This window comes from Arachis ipaensis, chromosome B3 (genome assembly GCF_059453495.1).
Source record: "Arachis ipaensis isolate K30076 ecotype BB chromosome B3, ASM5945349v1, whole genome shotgun sequence".
Lineage (NCBI taxonomy): Eukaryota > Viridiplantae > Streptophyta > Magnoliopsida > Fabales > Fabaceae > Arachis > Arachis ipaensis.
The window spans coordinates 42,668,799-42,675,238 of NC_142438.1; the positions used below are offsets into that span (position 1 = coordinate 42,668,799).

Consider the following 6,440-nt stretch of genomic DNA (forward strand, 5'->3'; position numbering starts at 1 on the left):
TTGTGGCCACTGTCCACAAGGCATAGATTCTCTGTGTGCGGTTTAGGAGAATGGATGATTGTGCTTTGTTCTGCTTAAATTTAATTTAATTTATTAGGTATATTTATTTATTATACTAAATAAAAAGTTAGGACTCTATATATAATGAATTATATTTTTATAAATGTTGTATTAATTAATTCTTATTGTTCAAATCCTTTAATAATATAATTTGATATTAATCCTAAATTATTAAAAATACAACATTCATATATTCTTAGTTGATTATACATACACGCATGATGTATAGATATTGATTGTACATGCCTTAATTTAGTTATGTTATTATTTTGAGTTGAAAATTTTGGTATATATATATATATATATATATCATTCTAGTTGACCACAGGCATGCTGATTATTTGAAATTTTGAATGTTTAATTTTGATAATTTTAATAAATTTGTTGGTGATAATTTTTCATGTGAAACAGGTTTTAGATCTTCTTCAACTCTTGCTGCTAGCTACTTTACTTTAAAAGCTTCAAGTTTTAATATTTGTTGGGAAAGAAAAAAGAAGGGAAATTATTATTTGAAAGAGGTAATTATAATTTTCTTATATTTTCTTTTAAATACTATTTAAGTAAGTTTTTAATATCTAATTTGCATATAAAAGAATAAATTTCTTGCCTTTAGAATATATATAGATTTTTAATGAATAGATTTTTTAAAATCCCTATTTGTAGTCCCTCTTAATCATGTCAATCGATAAGTCATGGATTGGAAAACCACGAACCACGCATGAGTATAAAGATGGTTTAAACAAGTTTTTGGATTTTGCTTTTGAGCATCGATCTCTCGCGGGTCGTCAGATTAAATGCCCTTGTCCGGTGTGTGGTTTTGGCAAGTGGCAAACAAGAGAGAAAGTTTTTGAACATTTAATAGTCAAGCCATTTCCAGAAAACTACAAAGTTTGGTATTGGCATGGTGAAGAAGTAGTTGGAGTTGGGTCACAAGTTCATCAAACTAGTCATATTGTACAAGATGATTCGACATCTCAGCATCCAATGGTAACAATGCTCAATGACGCATTTGGAGTTGCTGGACCTGACTTGAATGAAGATGGCGATGGAGATGAAGACAACATAGAAGATGGAGATGGAGACAATGCAGAAAATGAAGAGCACAATGGAGAAAATGTAGAATTTTACAAGTTGTTAGAAGATGGCAATGAACAATTGTATGAAGGATGCACAAAGTATTCAAAACTGTCTTTCTTAATTAGTCTGTATCACATAAAGTGCTTATATAGAATAAGCGACAAAGCCATGACCGAAATCCTCAAGTTATTAAAAGATGCTTTTGGAAATGCAAAGATTTCAAATACATTCTATGAGGCCAAGAAAACCATAAATAAACTAGGGCTTAATTATACCAAGATACCTGCTTGCCCTAATGATTGCATGTTATATTGGGGGGAGGATGAAGATTTGCAAGAATGCAAAAGATGCAAGACATCTAAATGGAGCGATGCTAAAAAGAAGAAACCAGCAAAGATCTTACGATACTTTCCACTAAAACCGAGACTTCAACGATTATTCATGTGTTCTAAGATTGCTCAATCAATGCAATAGCATGCTTCGGCAGAAAAGAAAGATTCAAAGATGAGGCATCCGTGAGATTCTGAAGCTTGGAAAATATTCGATTTACTTCATGATAGGTTTGCCGAAGATCCTCGAAATGTACGTCTTGGTCTTGCAGCCGATGGATTCAACCCCTTTGGAGCTATGCGTACAAACTATAGCGTTTGGCCAGTGGTGCTTATTCCATACAATCGGCCTCCATGGGAGTGCATGAAGCCAACATCACTTATCTTGTCAATGATTATTCCTGGAGAGAAAATGCCGGGGAAAAATATAGATGTATACTTACAACCTCTTATTAAAGAGTTAAAAGAGTTGTGGCATGATGGTGTTCAAATATTAGATAGGTTCAAAAATGAAATGTTTACATTGCGAGCAGCCTTTAGTTAATAGTTTGCTGCCTGCTCGTCTTTTATTTTATATAGAGTTGGTAATAAAAAGCCTTTAGTTATAGTTTGCTGCCTGCTCGTCTTTTATTTTATATAGAGTTGGTAATGAACCAGTGATATGTTGAACGCATGTTATATGTTGAATGCATGTTTGACTCTATTTAATTGTGTCCAAATTTATTTTGCAGAATCTTTGTAAGAGTGATGAGCGGATATTCTATACGTTTTTTGGGGTTAATTTCATATAGTTTTTAGTATGTTTTAGTTAGTTTTTAGTTTATTTTCATTAGTTTTTAGGAAAAATTCATATTTCTGGACTTTACTATGAGTTGTGTGTTTTTCTGTAATTTCAGGTATTTTTCTAGCTGAAATTGAGGGAGCTGAGCAAAAATCTGATTCAGGCTGAAAAAGGACTGCTGATGCTGTTGGATTCTGACCTCCCTGCACTCAAAGTGGATTTTCTGGAGCTACAGAAATCGAAATGGTGCGCTTCCAATTGCATTGGAAAGTAGACATCCAGGGCTTTCCAGCAATATATAATAGTCCATACTTTGCTTAAGGATAGATGACGTAAACTGGCGTTCAACGCCAGTTCTCTGCCCAATTCTGGCGTCCAGCGCCAGAAAAGGATTAAAAGTTGGAGTTCAACGCCAGAAATGGATCCAAACCTGGCGTTGAACACCCAAAATGGCCTTATACACGTGAATTGCTTAAGTCTCAGCCCCAGCACACACCAAGTGGGCCCCAGAAGTGGATCTCTGCATCATCTGTCATAGTCTACTCAATTTCTGTAAACCTAGGCTACTAGTTTAGTATTTAAACAACTTTTAGAGACTTATTTTGTATCTCATGACATTTTAGATCTAAACTTTGTACTCTTTGACGGCATGAGTCTCTAAACTCCATTGTTGGGGTGAGGAGCTCTGCTGTGTCTCGATGAATTAATGCAAGTATTTCTGTTTTCCATTCAAACATGCGTGTTCCTATCTAAGATATCCATTCGCGCCTAACTATGGAGAAGGTGATGATTAGTGACACTCATCACCTTCCTCAATCCATGAACGTGTGTCTGACAATCACCTCCGTTCTACATCAGATTGAATGAATATCTCTTAGATTCCTTAATCAGAATCTCCGTGGTATAAGCTAGATTGATGGCGGCATTCATGAGAATCCGGAAAGTCTAAACCTTGTCTGTGGTATTCCGAGTAGGATTCAGGGATTGAATGACTGTGACGAGCTTCAAACTCGCGAGTGCTGGGCGTAGTGACAGACGCAAAAGGAGGGTGAATCCTATTCCAGCACGATCGGGAACCTCAGATGATTGGCCGTGCTGTGACAGAGCATTTGGATCATTTTCACAAGAGGAGGGGATGTAACCATTGATAACGGTGATGCCCCAACACACAGCTTGCCATAGAAGGACGTGCGTGCGTGAGCCAGAGGACAAAGGAAAGCAGAGGTTCAGAAGACAAAGCATTTCCAAAACTCCAACATATTCTCCATTACTGCATAACAAGTAACATTTAACCCATGCTCTCTTGTTCATTCGCAATTCAACTGATAAATCTAATAGACTTCCTGACTAAGAATTGCAAAATAACCATAGATTGCTTCAAACCAACAATCTCCGTGGGATTCGACCCTTACTCACATAAGGTATTACTTGGACGACCCAGTGCACTTGCTGGTTAGTGGTACGAGTTGTGAAAAGTGTGATTCACAATTCGTGCACCAAGTTTTTTGCGCCGTTGCCGGGGATTGTTCATGTTTGGACAACTAACGGTTTATTTTGTTGCTTAGATTAGGAAAAATTTCTCTTTTTTTAGTTTAGAGTCTCTTATTGTTGTCGTGTTAAAATTTTAGAACCCTTATTTTCCTTTTCTTAAAATCTTTTTCAAAAAAAAAATAAAATAATTTTTCTATTAAATCCTGTGCCAAACTTTAAGTTTGGTGTTTTCTTGTTGATTTTTCTTAAAATTTTTGAAAATTTATTCTGGTTTTCTAAAAATTTTAAGTTTGGTGTTCTTCCTTTGTGTTTTTGTGTTCTTGTGAATCTTCAAAGTGTTCTTGAGTTTTCCTTGTGTCTTGATCTTAAAATTTTTAAGTTTGGTGTTCCTTGGTGTTTTTCCCTCCTAAAAATTTTCGAAAACAAGGAGCATTAGATCTAAAAATTTTAAATCTTGTGCTATCTTATTGTTTTTCTCTCTCTTCTTAAAATTCAAAAATATCTTTTCTCTCTATTTTAAAACATCTTTTCGAAATCTATTTCTAAAATTCAGATTTTTATTTAAAAATTTAAAACCTTTTTCAAAATTCATCATATCCTTTTTAAAATCTCCTAACCACTTTTTCTCTCCTCACTTTTTCGAAAATCTTTCACTCATCTTTATTTATTTTATTTTGATTTATTTTGTTTCTGAAATAAATAAATAAATAAATAAATAAAAATATTTTTTCTATTTTACATCATCTCCCTTTCTCCATCATGGACCTAAGCGGAAATGAACAGTCCAGGAGGACTCTGGGGTCATATTCTAACCCCTCTACTGCTTCATATGGGAGTAGTATCTGCATACCCTCCATTGGAGTCAGTAGCTTTGAGTTGAATCCTTAGCTCATTATCATGGTGCAGCAAAGTTGCCAGTATTCCGGTCTTCCACAGGAAGAACCTACAGAGTTTCTGGCACAGTTTCTACAGATTGCTGACACAGTACATGATAAAGAAATAGATCAGGATGTCTACAAACTATTACTATTTCCATTTGTTGTAAAAGATCAAGCTAAGAGGTGGTTGAATAACCAACCTAAGGCCAGCATAAGGACATGAAAACAGCTAACAGAAAAATTTCTGAATCAATACTTTCCCCCAAAACGGATGACACAGCTAAGGCTGGACATCCAAGGCTTCAAACAAGGAGATAATGAATCTCTTTATGATGCCTGGGAGAGATACAGAGAGATGCTACGAAAATGCCCCTCTGAAATGTTTTCAGAGTGGGTTCAGTTAGACATCTTCTATTATGGGCTTGCAGAAGGAGCTCAGATGTCTTTGGATTACTCAGCTGGTGGATCTATCCACATGAGAAAGACAATTGAAGAAGCTCAAGAGCTCATTGATACAGTTGCCAGGAATCAGCATCTGTACCTAAGCAGTGACCCTTCCATGAAAGAAGAGGTTAAAACAGCAACTGCTGAACTCAGTCCTGTAAAACAAGCTACTGAATTCAATCAGTAATTGGACTTTCTAACAAAGCAGTTAGCCGAATTCAAAGATAGACTACAAGAGACAAGGATGGCTAATATACATATGGACGAACAGTTTAAGCAAACAAAGCAGCAGCTGTCAAGGCAAATAACAGAAGAATGCCAAGCAGTTCAACTAAGAAGTGGGAAAACATTAAATACCCCACCTCAAGGCAGCAAAATGCTAAGAAATGAGCAAACCACCCAAAATTCACCTGAGGACAGTAAGAGCCCAGGGAAAAGTAATTATGGAACTAAAACGCCAGAAATTTGGTGGAAGGCTGGCGCTGAACGCCCAGACCATGCTCAGGACTGGCGTTCAACGCCAGAAGCAAGGCAGGACTGGCGTTCAACGCTAGAAATAGGCAAGGATCTGGCGTTGAACGCCTAAAATGGGCAAGATCTGGCGCTGAACGCCCAAAATGGGCATAGTTCTGGCATTCAGACGCCAGGAACAGACAAGGAGTTGGCATCTAACGTCACTCCAGTCTCTAACTCTGGCACTCAATTGCCAGTGAGGGATCAGACACACAAATGCTGAAAGCAACCCCTCTAAAAAGGCTTCTTCAACCACTTCTGTAGGCAATAAACCTACAGCAACTAAGGTTGAAGAATATAAAGCCAAGATACCTTATCCTCAAAAACTCCGGAAAGAGGAGCAGGATAAGCAATTTGCTCGCTTTGCAGATTATCTCAGGACTCTTGAAATAAAGATTCCATTTGCAGAAGCACTTGAGCAAATACCTTCTTATGCCAAGTTCATGAAAGAGATCTTGAGTCATAAAAAGGATTGGAGAGAAACAGAAAGAGTTCTCCTCACTGAAGAATGCAGTGCAGTCATTCTGAAAAGCTTTCCTGAGAAGCTTAAAGACCCTGGGAGTTTTCTGATACCATGCATATTAGAAGGTCAATGCACCAAGACAGCTTTATGCGGTCTTGGGGCAAGCATCAACCTAATACCTGCGTCCACTATCAGAAAGCTTGGCTTAACTGAAGAAGTTAAACCAACCCGGATATGTCTCCAACTTGCTGATAGCTCCACTAAATACCCATCAGGCGTGATTGAAGACATGATTGTCAGAGTTGGGCCATTCGCCTTTCCCACTGACTTTGTTGTGCTGGAAATGGAGGAGCACAAGAGTGCTACTCTCATTCTAGGAAGACCTTTTCTAGCAACTGGACGAT

The 6,440-nt window shown here is 37.1% G+C and overlaps 1 pseudogene; it reads left to right on the forward strand.

Annotated features, from left to right (window-relative positions):
• The first annotated feature begins 488 nt into the window (after nt 1-488).
• On the forward strand, nt 489-2,010 carry LOC110267905 (uncharacterized; annotated as a pseudogene).
• The last annotated feature ends 4,430 nt before the right edge of the window (nt 2,011-6,440 follow it).